Here is a 15,775-nt window from a genome sequence, read left to right as displayed (position 1 = left end):
TAGGTAATAGAACTGGCAACAGTTATTGAAAATAATAAATTCTTATTGATATATCTATTTATTAAATCATTCTAACTTTTGAAGTCACTTCTTATCCTCTTCTAATATTCTAAAAACTTATTTTTTAAATATATCATCTTACATCATCTCTATCACAAGTTTTTTATTAATTTGAGTCTGCTCTGCTATATTCTATCATTGAAAATAATATGATTGGGGTGCTTGGGTGGCTCAGTTGATTAAGCAACTGCCTTTGGCTCAGGTCATGATCCCAGGACTCTGGGATCGAGCCCCATGTCTGGCTTCTTGCTCAGCGGGGAGCCTGCTTCTCCCTCTCCCTCTACCTGCTACTCCACCTGCTTGTGTTCTCTCTTTCTCTGTCAAATAAATAATTCTTTAAAAGAAAATAACATGATTAATGTAGAATATTACCATATTTCCTTGAATCTAAGATGTCACATATTGTATCATAAGAAAATCATGCTATATGGGTATTATGTTTTAAAAACTCAGTTTATATCTCACACTGTACACAAACATCACTGCAGGTATGCTGTAGGTCTAAATGTGAAAAGTGAAGTAATAGTTTCTAGAAAAATAACCTTCAGATCTTGAGGTAGGAAAATATTAACTAGAATACAAATCATTAACCATGAAAGGGCATTAATATATTGAACTACATCAAAATTAATATCACTATTAATAAAACAAAAAGGCAGACCACAAAGTAGGAGAGACTATTTGTATTACATATAACTGAAAAGTGTTCATATTTTGAATACATAACCAATTCTCCAAATCGACAAGAAAAAGGCAGACAGTCCACTTGTAAAATTTTCTAAGTAGACAAAAGACTTGAACAGTTACTTCACACATACTCTCTCTCTCTCTCTCTCCAAATAGCTAAGATACATATGAGGTGCTTTGACTATTAGTTGTAGTTAGGGAAATGCAAAATTAAAACTACAGAATTTCAGTTCAGTTCACAAGAAAAGCTAAATTTGACTGAAATACCGACTATTGGTATAGATGTGGAGCTACTAGAATTCTCACACACTGCTGATAGGAACCTGATTTGTACAAAGTCTGTGGAAAAGGGTTTGGTAGTACTGTTAAAGTTGACATACAAATACTCTGACCCAGCAGTTCCTTTCATAGGTATACACTTCACAGAAATCTATACATATGTGCACCAAAAGCCCTGTACAAGATTATTTATAGAAGTACCACTCCTAATTCCCAAGGCTTGGAACCAGTCCAGTATCAACAGTAGATTGGATAAATTGTGGTATATTTATACAATAGAATGCTAAACAACAAGGGAAATAAACTACTGGTACATTAAACAACCTGATATATTTAATAAATACAGTATTTTATGAAAGACATCAGACATAGAAGAAAACACACTGTGTCTTTCCTGTTTTTGAATTTATATAATCAATGGTGGCTAAAGTTAGTTACTAGTTACTTTTGGAGAAGAGGGGAGGATAGTTGGGGGCATTCGGGGGCACAAGGGGGTATTCTGGGTTTCTGAGACTTTTATTTCTTTTTTTTAATAATTATTGTTATGTTAATCACCATACATTACATCATTAGTTTTTGATGTAGTGTTCCATAAATCATTGTTTGTGCATAACACCCAGTGCTCCATGCAGAATGTGCCCTCTTTAATACCCATCAACAGGCTAACCCATCCCCCAACCCCCCTCCCCTCTAGAACCCTCAGTTTGTTTTTCAGAGTCCATCGTCTCTCATGGGTCGTCTCCCCCTCCGACATACTCCCCTTCATTTTTCCCCTCCTGCTACTTTCTTCTTCTTTTTTTTTTCTTAACATATATTGCATTATTTGTTTCAGAAGTACAGATCCGTGATTCATCGGTCTTGTACAATTCACAGTGCTCACCATAGCACATACCCTCCCCAATGTCTATCACCCAGCCACCCCATCCCTCCCACCCCCCACCACTCCAGCAACCCTCAGTTTGTTTCCTGAGATTAAGAATTCCTCATATCAGTGAGGTCATATGATACATGTCTTTCTCTGATTCACTTATTTCACTCAGCATAACACCCTCCAGTTCCATTCACGTCGTTACAAATGGCAAGATCTCATTCCTTTTGATGGCTGCATAATATTCCATTGTGTATATATACCACCTCTTCTTTATCCATTCATCTGTCGATGGACATCTTGGCTCTTTCCACAGTTTGGCTATTGTGGACATTGCTGCTATAAACATTGGGGTGCACGTACCCCTTCGGATCCCTACATTTGTATCATTGGGGTAAATACCCAGTAGTGCAATTGCTGGATCGTATGGTAGCTCTATTTTCAACTGTTTGAGGAACCTCCATACTGTTTTCCAGAGTGGCTGCACCAGCTTGCATTCCCACCAACAGTGTAGGAGGGTTCCCCTTTCTCCACATCCCCGCCAACATCTGTCGTTTCCTGACTTGTTAATTTTAGCCATTCTGACTGGTGTGAGGTGGTATCTCATTGAGGTTTTGATTTGGATTTCCCTGATGCCGAGCGATGTTGAGCACTTTTTCATGTGTCTGTTGGCCATTTGGATGTCTTCTTTGGGAAAATGTCTGTTCATGTCTTCTGCCCATTTCTTGATTGGATTATTTGTTCTTTGGGTGTTGAGTTTGATAAGTTCTTTATAGATTTTGGATACTAGCCCTTTATCTGATATGTCATTTGCAAATATTTTCTCCCATTCTGTCGGTTGTCTTTTGGTTTTGTGGACTGTTTCTTTTGCTGTGCAAAAGCTTTTTATCTTGATGAAATCCCAATAGTTCATTTTTGCCCTGGCTTCCCTGGCCTTTGGCGATGTTTCTAGGAAGAAGTTGCTGTGGCTGAGGTGGAAGAAGTTGCTGCCTGTGTTCTCCTTTAGGATTTTGATGGACTCCTGTCTCACGCTTAGGTCTTTCAACCATTTGGAGTCTGTTTTTGTGTGTGGTGTAAGGAAATGGTCCAGTTTCATTCTTCTGCATGTGGCTGTCCAATTTTCCCAACACCATTTGTTGAAGAGACTGTTGTTTTTCCGTTGGACATTCTTTCCTGCTTTGTCAAAGATGAGTTGACCATAGAGTTGAGGGTCCATTTCTGGGCTCTCGATTCTGTTCCATTGATCTATGTGTCTGTTTTTGTGCCAGTACCATACTGTTTTGATGATGACAGCTTTGTAATAGAGCTGGAAGTCCGGAATTGTGATGCTGCCAGCTTTGCTTTTCTTTTTCAAGGTTCCTCTGGCTATTCGGGATCTCTTCTGGTTCCAGACAAATTTTAGAATTATTTGTTCCATTTCTTTGAAAAAGGTCGATGGTATTTTCATGGGGATTGCATTGAATGTGTAGATTGCTCTATGTAGCATTGACATCTTCAATGTTTGTTCTTCCAATCCATGAGCATGGAACGTTTTTCCATTTCTTTGTTTCTTCTTCAATTTCTTTCATAAGTATTTATAGTTTTCTGAGTACAGATGCTTTGCCTCTTTGATTAGATTTATTCCTAGGTATCTTATGGTTTTGGGTACAGTTGTAAATGGGATCGACTCCTTGATTTGTCTCTCTTCTGTCTTGTTGTTGGTGTATAGAAATGGACTGATTTCTGTGCATTGATTTTATATCCTGCTAGTTGACTGAATTCCTGTATGAGTTCTAGCAGTTTTGGGGTGGAGTCTTTTGGACTTTGCATATAAAGTATCATATCATCTGCAAAAGAGTGAGAGTTTGACTTCCTCTTTGCCGATTTGGATGCCTTTGATTTCTTTTTGTTGTCTGATTGCTGTGGCTAGGACTTCTAATACTACGTTGAATAGCAGTGGTGAGAGTGGACATCCTTGCCGCGTTCCTGACCTTAGGGGAAAAGCTCTCAGCTTTTCCCCATTGAGAATGATATTCGCTGTGGGTTTTTCATAGATGGCTTTTATGATATTGAGGTATGTACCCTCTATCCCTATACTCTGAAGAGTTTTGATCAAGAAAGGATGCTGTACTTTACAAATGCTTTTTCTGCATCTATTGAGAGGATCATAGGATTCTTGTTCTTTCTTTTGTTAATGTATTGTATCACGTTGATTGATTTGTGGATGTTGAACCAACCTTGTAGCCCAGGGATAAATCCGATTAGGTCATGGTGAATAATCCTTTTAATGTACTGTTGGATCCTATTGGCTAGTATTTGGGTGAGAATTTTTGCATCCATATTCATCAAGGATATTGGTCTGTAGTGCTCCTTTTTGATGGGGTCTTTGTCTGATTTTGGGATCAAGGTAATGCTGGCCTCATAAAATGAGTTTGGAAGTTTTCCTTCCATTTCTATTTTGGGAAAAGTTTCAGGAGAATAGGTATTAATTCTTCTTTAAATGTTTGGAAGAATTCCCCTGGGAAGCCATCTGGCCCTGGCTTTTGTTTGTTGGGAGATTTTTGATGACTGCTTCAATTTCCTTAGTGGCTATAGGTCTGTTCAGGTTTTCTATTTCTTCCTGGTTCAGTTTTGGTAGTTGATACATCTCTAGGAATGCACCCATTTCTTCCAGGTTATCTAATTTGCTGGCATAGAGTTGCTCATAATATGTTCTTATAATTGTTTGTATTTCTTTGGTATTGGTTGTGATCTCTCCTCTTTCATTCATGATTTTGTTTATTTGGGTCATTTCTCTTTTCTTTTTGATAAGTCTGGCCAGGGGTTTATCAATCTTGTTAATTCTTTCAAAGAACCAGCTCCTAGTTTCATTGATCTGTTCTACTGTTCTTTTGGTTTCTAGTTCATTGATTTCTGCTCTGATCTTTATTATTTCTCTTCTCCTGCTGGGTTTAGGCTTTCTTTGCTGTTCTTTCTCCAGCTCCTTTAGGTGTAGAGTTAGGTTGTGTATTTGAGATCTTTCTTGTTTCTTGAGAAAGGCTTGTATTGCTTTATACTTTCCTCTTAGGACTGCCTTTGCTGTATCCCAAAGATTTTGAACAGTTGTGTTTTCATTTTCATTGGTTTCCATGAATTTTTTAAATTCTTCTTTAATTTCCTGGTTGACCCATTCATTCTTTAGTAGGATGCTCTTTAGCCTCCATGTATTTGAGTTCTTTCCGACTTTCCTCTTGTGATTGAGTTCTAGTTTCAAAGCATTGTGGTCTGAAAATATGCAGGGAAATATCCCAGTCTTTTGGTACCGGTTGAGACCTGATTTGTGACCTAGGATGTGATCAATTCTGGAGAATGTTCCATGGGCACTAGAGAAGAATGTGTATTCCGTTGCTTTGGGATGGAATGTTCTGAATATGTCTGTGAAGTCCATTTGGTCCAGTGTTTCATTTAAAGTCTTTATTTCCTTGTTGATCTTTTGCTTAGATGATCTGTCCATTTCAGTTAGGGAGGTGTTAAAGTCCCCCACTATTATTGTATTGTTGTCAATGTGTTTCTTTGGTTTTGTTATTAATTGCCTTATATAATTGGCTGCTCCCTTGTTAGAGGCATAGATATTTACAATTGTTAGATCTTCTTGTTGGATAGACCCTTTAAGTAGGATATAGTGTCCTACTTCATCTCTTATTACAGTCTTTGTTTTAAAATCTAATTTGTCTGATATAAGGATTTGCCACCCCAGCTTTCTTTTGGTGTCCATTAGCATGGTAAATGGTTTTCCGCCCCCTCACTTTCAATCTGGGGCTGTCTTTGGGTCTAAAATGAGTCTCTTGCAGATAGCATATTGATGGGTCTTGTTTTTTAATCCAATCTGATAGCCTGTGTCTTTTGATTGGGGCATTGAGCCCATTTACATTCAGGGTAACTATTGAAAGGTTTGAATTTATTGCCATTGTATTGCCTGTAAGGTGACTGTGACTCTATATTGTCTGTGTGCCTTTCTGATCTATGCAGCTTTTAGGCTCTCTCTTTGCTTAGAGGACCCCTCTCAATATTTCTTGTAGGGCTGGTTTTGTGTTTGCAAATTCCTTTAGTTTTTGTTTGTCCTGGAAGCTTTTTAATCTCTCCTTCTATTTTCAATGACAGCCTAGCTGGATATAGTATTCTTGGCTGCATATTTTTCTCATTTAGTGCTCTGAAGATATCATGCCAGTCCTTTCTGGCCTGCCAGGTCTCTGTGGATAGGTCTGTTGCCAATCTAATGTTTCTACCATTGTAGGGTACATATCTCTTCTCCCGAGCTGCTTTCAGGATTTTCTCTTTGTCTCTGAGACTCGTAAGTTTTACTATTAGATATCGGGGTGTTGACCTATTTTTATTGATTTTGAGAGGGGTTCTCTGTGCCTCCTGGATTTTGATGCCTGTTTTCTTTCACACATTAGAGAAGTTCTCTGCTATTATTTGCTCCAATATATCTTCTGCCCCTCTCTCTCTTTCTTCTTATTCTGGGATCCCAATTATTCTAATGTTTCGTCTTATCGTATCGCTTATCTCTCGAATTCTGCCCTCGTGATCCTGTAGTTGTTTCTCTCTCTTTTTCTCAGCCTCTTTATTTTCCATCATTTGGTCTTCTATATCGCTGATTCTTTCTTCTGCCTCATTTATCCTAGCAGTTAGTGCCCCCATTTTTGATTGCCCCTCATTAATAGCCTTTTTGATTTCGACCTGGTTAGATTTTAGTTCTTTTATTTCTCCAGAAAGCGTTTCTCTAATAACTTCCACACTTTTTTCAAGCCCAGCTAGTATCTTTAAAGTCATGATTCTGAACTCTAGGTCCGACATTGTACTAATGTCCGTATTGAGTAGGTCCCTGGCAGACGGTACTACCTCTTGTTCTTTTTGCTGAGGTGATTTTTTTCGTCTTGTCATTTTGTCCAGAGGAGAACAGATGAATGAGAGAACAGAATTTTAACAGGTTAACAACGTCTCCAGCAAATATACTCTATACTAATCAGAAAAGACCTGAAACCATGGGAGAAGAAAGGGAAAGAAAGAAGAGAAAAGAAGAAGGAAAAAGAGAAAGATAAAAACAAATAAAAACAGAACAAAACAAAAAAAAACAGAATATGATCAAATATGATCAGGCTAGTGCATAGATGAGTGCTACACACTAGCTTTTGCGCATATTTTGGTCTGTTAGAAGAAAGTGCCTACTAAAATTTTAAAGGAAGAAAGACTTATATATGTACAAAATAAGGGTTGATACAATGAAGGGATGGCAGATGACTGTAAAGATGAAAATTATAAAAGATTTTATAGAAGGAATTGATAAGTTTAGAAGTTGTTTTTAAAAAGAAAGAAGATTTAAAAAGAAAAAAGAAAAAAAAGGGAGAGAATGTGATCAGGCAGGAGACTAGAAGCCATACACTAGTGATTTAGTGTATATTTTGATCTGTTAGAAGAAATTGTAGCTCAAAATTTTAAAGAGAGTACAACTTATATATATATGCCAAAAATAAGTGTAACTACTATGAAGGGATAAAAATATGACTCTAAAAATGAAAAATAAAAATGTTTTTTTAAAAAAGGGATTGATAAGATGTTGTTTGAAAAAGGGAAAAAGAAAAATTAAAAAAAAAACAGTTAAAAAAACTAACTTTGAAAAACTAATGAATTATGGTAAAAAAGCCATGAATTCTATGTGCAGTATTCCTCTAGCGCTGGAGTTCTCCCGTTCTCCTTGATCGGTAATTTGGACTTGGCTTGCTGGCTGTTCGTGCTGATCTTCTGGGGGAGGGGCCTATTGCTGTGTTTCCCAAATGTCTTTGCCGGAGGCTGAATTGCCCCGCCCTTTTGTGTCCGGGCTAAGCAAGCTGCTCCGGTTTGCGCTCAGGAGCTTTTGTTCCCTGCAAGCTCTCGGTACAGCTTTGGAGGACCAGGGTGAAAATGGTGGCCTCCCAATCTCTGCCCGGAGGAGCTGAGAACTCGGGGCCCCGCTCCTCAGTGCGCCCCCAGAGAAAATAGTCACTCCTGTCTCCCCGGTCTCCGGCCGCACTCTGTGCTCACCCGGCCTGTGATTGAGCATTTCTATCTCTGGCATCCGACCCCATGTGGAGTCTCCAAACCCAGCAGATCCCTGCGGTGCGCTCCCGCTCCGCTCCTCCCAGGGGAGGAAGGGGACTCTCCCTGGCTCTGCTGCTTGTTGGGTCCCTGCTGGAGGGGCAGTAACCCGACTGGGCCGTGGATCACAGTTTATGGCAACCCTGAGCTGAGAGCCCACGCCTTGGCTCCGTCTCTGCCGCTGGCTTCCATGCTCCGATACCTGGAAGCTCTGCCACACTCAGGCACCCCCAGTCTTTCTGTGACCCCGAGGGTCCTGAGACCACACTGTCCCGCGAGGGTTCCACCCCCTGCTTAGCCACTGGAGCGACGTCCCTCAGTGGAGCCGGCTTCTAAAAGTTCCGATTTTGTGTTCCGCAGCTCTATCACTTGCCAGAAGGGGCCAACGGAGGCCCCCTTCCCCGCCATCTATCCTCCCGAATATCGCCTCAGATTCACTTCTCTGCACGTCCTACCTTCCAGAAAGTAGTCGCTTTTCTGTTCAGAGTGTTGTTACTCTTCTTATCTTTGATCTCCTGTTGAGTTCGTAGGTGTTCAGAATTGTTTGATCCCTGTTCAGCTGAATTCCTGAGACCAGACGAAATCCAGGTCTCCTACTCCTCTGCCATCTTGCTCCGCTCCCCCTGAGACTTTTATTTCTTGTCTTGGTTCCAAGTTTGTTCTTACTTTGTTGTATATCATCAAGCTATATCCTTTAATTTGTGCACTTTTTGATTTATATGTCAATGACCACTATTGTTGTTGAAAACCTGTATGCACAGTTATATTGGAAGAGCAGAGACCAAATATCTGACTTGGACATCAAGGAAATCCTCTCAGAGGGAGGATTTAAAGTCAAACTTTATTCCATGATGCATTCAAATGCAAGTACAGAAATCCCTTTCTTTAATAGCTTAAAGTTGTGGCTTTCTGTTCAGAAAAAAAACAGTTTAGGAATATATATGTCTCAGTAACATCATCAGACTAACTCAATTCCTGCTGTCCTTTGTGTGTTTTTGGTTTCATTTTTATTTTATTTTATTTATTATTTATTTATTTATTTATTTATTTATTTATTTATTTATTTTTGTTCTTTTGGCTACAAGATGGCTATTGCTTCTTTAGGGATTTAGTCTGCATTACAAGAATAGAGAAGGGAGGGGGTGCCTGGGTGGCTCAGTAGTTAAATGTCTGCCTTGGGCTCAGGTCATGATCCCAGGACCCTGGGATGGAGCCCTGCATCGGGCTCCTTGCTCAGTGGGAAGCCCGTTTTTCTCTCTGCCTGCCCCTATCCCTTCTGTGCTCTCTCTTCTCTGACAAATAAATAAATAAAATCTTTAAAAACAAACAAACAAACAAAAAGAATAGAGAAGGGAAAAGAGGAGAAAGATTGCCCAGCTACCTCATACCTATACCTTATTGACCAGAACTGTTCATTCTTAGTTTTGAACATGTCTGGAATGATAAAACAGAGGGAGGAAAGGAAAGAGGGTTTGAAATGGGTGTTTAGTGAGCCAACCTATGGGACTTGCCATACATACCTGAAGGATATGTCTGCCTGATATGTTTTGAGAGGACACTACAATGCTAATGAAAAGGTATGTGCAAATACAGATTTTTCTTTTGACACCGCCTCCTATTTTTAGGTTAAGGAATGTCATATGTTCTCGGAAACTTTCCCATCTCCTCATGTGTAGTGGAATTTAATGTTCACAGATGGTACTTAGTTATGCTCATTCTCAAGGAATAAAGGACAAGAAAGAAAGAGAAAGAGAGAGAAAAGAAAGAGAGAAAAGAAAGAAAGAGAGAGAGAAAAGAAAGAGAAAAGAAAGAAAGAGAGAAAAGAAAAAGAAAAGAAAGAGAGGAAGAGAGAGAGAGGAAGAAAGAGAAGAAGAAAGAAAGAGAGAGAGGAAGAAAGAGAGAGAGAGAGGAAGAAAGAGAGAGAGGAAGAAATAGAAAGAAAGAAAGAAAGAAAGAAAGAAAGAAAGAAAGAAAGAAAGAAAGAAAGAAAGAAAGAAAGAAAGAGAAAGAAAGAAAAAGAAAAGAAAGGAAGGAAAGAAAGAAAGAAAAAGAAGGAAGGGTCTGGGCTCCTACAGTAACAGTGTGTTCATTTTATTTTTTTCTTTTAGCTTTTCTTCTTTAATAGTTTGGCATAGATGAGATTATGGGAAATAATAATTTTAGGCATGAGTTTTCTAAAGCATTCAGTAGATTTTGTTTAAACAAAAAACAAACAGAAAAAAAAAAAAAGAAAAATACCATGTATGTAACTTCCAGAACAACAAAACTATCCTGTTGGTTAGTTCACCTTCAGAATCGAAAGAAGTTGGTCAATTCTTAAATTCCAAAGAATTACTCATTTATTCAACAAATAATTATTGTGTACCCCTCATGTACTAGGTACTATGTTACCTAATTTAATATATGTTATCATATTTATCTCCACAAAAGCCCTTCCCCTTTGCAAACTATAAAATTGAGTCCCAGATGGGCTCAGGAATTAGTCAAGTATTGTGCACTTATTAAATTCTGGAATTGGAACCAAGGCCTTCTTGACTGTTACTCTACAAGCCGTTTGATCCTTATATTGATTTTGATGCTTAACTACATCCACCAAATTGTCCACTTTTAAGTAACCAGTTATTACTAACAATACATTGAGGTGATATATCTGATGCAATTTCACATAATTTTACATCAGCCTCAGTTGGTGTCACTAGGTTGTAAGGTATTTACTATCAGTGAATTTTAAAAGGGAGAAATGCTAATGAAGAAAATTACCTGATTTTTCCCTGGGGGACTCACTGGGTTATAGAATTTAGTTGTGGTTCTAGCTCAAAGTTCTGACCACATAAGAGTGGGGGTCTGGATATATTTCATGTAACTGGATATTTTGAAACATCATTTTAGAAAAGAAATAGGAAATTCTTTATTCAATTCTTGTGATTTAAAAAAAAAAGGAAAGAAGAAAATTTCTAGAGATAACATACCAAAAACAAAACAAACAAACAAAAAAAACACCTCACTTTTCCAGACTTAGCCAATCATAAAATGGATCCTAACCAGGGTTGGTATGAGTAACCTCTAAGAAGTGGTGCTGTGCAGGAAGGTGGAGCCGCCATTTAACTTTGTACATGGAATTCTTTTTCTTGGCATTGTTGCATTGTTTGAAGACTTTTAACTTTTCTTAAATTAACAGTTGAGGCAAAAGTGTTCCAACTGATGTCTAAAAATGGAATCTTAAACAAAATAAAGCTCTACTCAGAATTCTAAAATAGAATCCTTTTGTTCTAAGATGTTGATAATCTCATGGCAGTGACTCAAAGCCAAATTAGGCCAAGAGTACATTGGTGCTGATCTTTGCACAAATGAACCTGAGGCAGAATATGCATCATCCATGAACCTGTAGGAATGCTGAGATTGGATTATAGTTTTGCCTTGTGCACTGTACAGAATATTTTTATTCTTTCACTGCCCTTGAGCAACTGATAAACACTTTGTGACTACACTTAGCATATTGTGTTGTCTTTTCTTTTTAAGTTTGAGTCAAAATATCTGGCTTGCCCTTTAATCATTGAAATAAGTCCATATGTGTGAAAAGGAAGCAAAGATACAGATTTTCCATATGGCTCTTTCGAGTATAAACCACCTTTAGAATAAATATAATCCCTTGTTTGGGAAAATAAAACTAATTTTGTACAACTTATAAGAAGCTGTTTTTTTTTTTAAACTTAAAATCCATTGCTGAGGGTGGAAAAATCCCTTCTAATGGCTCATGAAGTTTGTCACAGGTAGGTGGCATTTGATGACTCACAGAATAGGAACTGTGGTACAGATGAATCTTTTTGGCTATAAAATGATGCTGGTTTATTTTATACTAATAATAAGAAAGTTAATAAATGTCATTTAAGTCATTAAACTGAAGTTTCTGACTACTGGAAACTGTAATCCAAGAATGTTTTGAGAGAGCAAACATTTATGGTAATTTACCAACATTACTAATATTCCTACCAATAATGTAATTTACCATTAATTAATATTCCTTAGCAAATCTGTCCTTCAACAAGCAATGCATAACTTGTCTCATAGTTTCACTCAAACAGTGGGATAGTCTCAACATTTAGAATTATACTGAAGGTTCCTTCCCACACGTAAGTATCCTGCCATAAAATAGTTTTAAAATAAGCCATTAACCAGGCCGAGTGTGGGTGAGAGTGTTGGAGAATGGACATCTTCATGTATTGCTTGTGGGAGTAAACTAGGACAACATTTCCAGAGGGCAATATGTATTAAAAGATGACATAGTCTTTGAACTAGAGTCTAATTCTAGGAGTCTGTTCCACTGAATTAGACACATACCAAGGATGTTCATAACATTACTTACAATAGAAAAATATGAAATAATTGAAATTTCCTATAGAGGATTTTAAAGATGTTATTTCTGTATAATATTATGTCACAATTAAAATTATGTAAATTTGCTTTCGATATAAAAAATGTTTATAGAGTTTACAAGGGGAAAGGAGGTTATAGAAAGCTGTATGTGGTATCTCTACTTTTGTAGAAATAAGTGTGTATATTATACACATTAAATATATTTGCACTGGGTGTTGTATGCAACTAGTGAATCATTGAACACTACATCAGAAACAATTGATGTACTATATGCTGGCTAATTGAACATAATAAAATAAATAAAGCAAATAAAATATATTTGATGCAAGTGAATAAAATAAAAAGAGTATTATATTAAAATAGTCATCTCTGTATAGATGATTTAAAATTTCCCTTGTATTCTTACCTGTGTTTATCTTTTTCTAAGATAAATATGAATACCTGTATAGACGAACCATGAGAGACTATGGACTCTGAGAAACAAACTGAGGGTTCTACAGGGGAGGGGGTTGGGGGAATGTGTTAGCCCGGTGATGGGTATTAAAGAGGGCATGTACTGAATGGAGCACTGGGTGTTATACGCAAACAATTAATCATGGAACATTACATCAAAAACTAATGATGTAATGTATGATGATTAACATAACATAATAAAAAAATAAAACATCTAGGTAAAAAAACTAAAATTAATAAAATATACATTATTAATTGACTTCCTTCTCTAGGAAGTCTTAATCTAGTGTGGCCCTGTCCTCTTGTAAAATTGTAAGAGCAGAAAGAGCAATTTAAACAGTAAGTTACCTATATCATGTCTCCTATTTCCCACCACACATAAGCCACCACGATTTTTATCTATCCACCCTTCCCTACTTCCACACACTCAAATGCAACCCAGTTAGGACTTCGACTGAAGGTGGAACAGCAGAACTTTGGGTTTCGTATTAGTGACTTCTCTGAGTATATCTCTGATCTTTTTCCTTCCATTTGTTGGCTGAATTTTCCCTTTCTTTTTAGTTTGAAAGCTGTTCTTTCACTATTTGTCTTTATCCATGTGGGAAAAGGGCATTCAAAATTTGAACCTGGGATACTAGCAAGCCAGGTTCTTCCATTGCAGGTCTAGGACTTCATAAGAGACTTCTCCTTTACTCTACTTCCTCACCTGATGGAAATGTTAGAAAGGACATTCTAAGCCCAAGACTCTGAGGACTCCTTCGAAGGGCTTTTCACTTCATTTTGGACATTCCACCAATGTAGACTATGGAATATCACTGACCCTGCTCCTGGACTAATTTGAAAAGAGAGGATACAGGAGATGAGACAAAAGGAGACCACAAAAGTTAATGGTTAATAACATGAGATATTGTGTTAGGCCTATATAGATTTGATTTCTAATTCGACCATTTACCATTGGACAATAGGGCAATTCACTTAGGCTGCCTGAACCTCGGTTTCTCCATGTGTAAAACTGGCAATAAGAATATCTATTCAGGGGCGCCTGGGTGGCTCAGTCCATTAAGCGTCTGCTTTCCGCTTGGGTCATGATCCCGGAGTCCCAGAATTGACCCCGCAATGGAGCCCTGCATGGGGCTCCCTGCTCAGCGGGGAGTCTGCTTCTCCCTCTGCCCTTCACCCCTCTCGTGTTCTCCCTTTCTCTCTCTCAAATAAATAAAATCTTTGGAAAAAAATACCTATTCAATTGTTATTAATGTGAAGATAAAATAGTATATACAATGTGATTAGAGTAATGCCTAGCATATAGTAAGAGCACAAAAATGCTAGTTTATAGTGATAATGATTATCCATGTGTTTTGTCATCAGATAGAATCCATTTTAGGAAATAGAGGCAGAGAACTGGGTTAGAAAACACAATAGTAGCTACTACTGTTATTCACACATAAGTGCAACCACAGTAGTTTATTGTTCCATATTTCTATGTATAAATTTCCCATCTGTAACTTACAAATCTGGTTATACTACATGTATAAGTTCTGCATTTGGTTCAAAAGTGAAACAAAACAAAATAAGATAGACACCCAACACAGATTTCTACTTACCTGTGTAAAGTGTTAGGCTGCTTACTCCAAATCGGGACAACTGAATCTCAGTTCAGATTTCTTCAAGTTTCAATTGGCATCTTCTTATTGAATCTTTCTTATTTCATCAGGCTTCATCCTCTATGATAATAGTTGCATTGATAAGAGTATAGAAGTAATATTTAATTTAGATGAAAAGTAGCTGTATAACAGCTATATCTTCTTACCTTGATCCAAAGGTTTCATTCTTAAAGTTGGATTCACGTTTTTGTTAACATGTCTGTTTCTCATTTCTTCCACTTTTGTAATTAGTACCATTAGTACCATTCTTTTTACATTTTTTCAGTGCTAGACTCTGCTGTCTCTTGGTCTCAACAGTAGCTGTGGGATTTTAGCCAGCACAATGCAGAGCACATAGTCTTTTATTGTTGTTAACTGTTAGAGATTGCTTAAATATTCCTGCAAATTCCCCAAAGACCAGGAACTCTATGGGACAGAGAAATTAATGTAACATAACTGAGTACAGTATCCATCTCACTAAGAATAGAAGTTATTTAGATCTTTCACTGTGTGGAGTAAAAAAAAGTCTGTTTTTCAAGTATTTTGTATGCATTTACTAAATTTCAAAATAGATTTTATTGCAAAGATACCTGTTTTATTTATGTCACGTTCATGAAAAACAAAGATAAACTCAGCCTTAAAATAATTAGTTTTTCCAGAGGACTTGGCTGTAGCAATCACAAAATGTAAAAGATTTCAATTTAATGTTTATAAATTTTACTGACCATTCCAATCTGTTTCTTTTTTCCTGAAATATGAAGCTGTTTAAATGATTCATTGTAGTAGTTTTCCATTTTAACAAATTTCCACAAATTATGTAGTTTAAAACAGAAATGTATTCTCTCTAGTTCTGGATACTAGAAGTCTGAAATCAAGACATCAGCAGGGCCATGGTCCCTCCAAAGGCTCTAGGAAAAAAAAAAATCTCTCCTTGCCTCTGTCTTTACATGGCCTTTATCCATCTGTGTTTGTCTGTATCTCCGTGACTCTCTTATTCCTTACAAAGAATTGGATTTAGGATCCACCCTAAATGATTCTGGAAGCCCTGTCAAATTATCCCTGCAAATGTAGGAGAATGAAATGTAGGAGAATGAAACCTCCCCAACTCCTTCATTAACACATTCTCTCATTCTATAATACAAAATTTCTGCTTAAAAATCTGAAGAGTTGGTCTACACCAGTGATTTGCAAAACTTGCTGGTCATGAGCAATACTTTACAACCTTTGAATAAAAATTGTGGGTTTCTCTACTAGAAATTTTGATTCGTTGACTAATTGTGGAATCCAGAAATCTATATTATAGACAATTTGCTGAGATGAT

Source organism: Eumetopias jubatus, unplaced genomic scaffold (genome assembly GCF_037043125.1).
Source record: "Eumetopias jubatus isolate StellerSeaLion01/CBP00866 unplaced genomic scaffold, mEumJub1_p1.0 scaffold_13, whole genome shotgun sequence".
Taxonomy (NCBI): domain Eukaryota; kingdom Metazoa; phylum Chordata; class Mammalia; order Carnivora; family Otariidae; genus Eumetopias; species Eumetopias jubatus.
The sequence above is the reverse complement of the archived record's forward strand: the minus strand, read 5'-3'. Positions refer to the sequence as shown.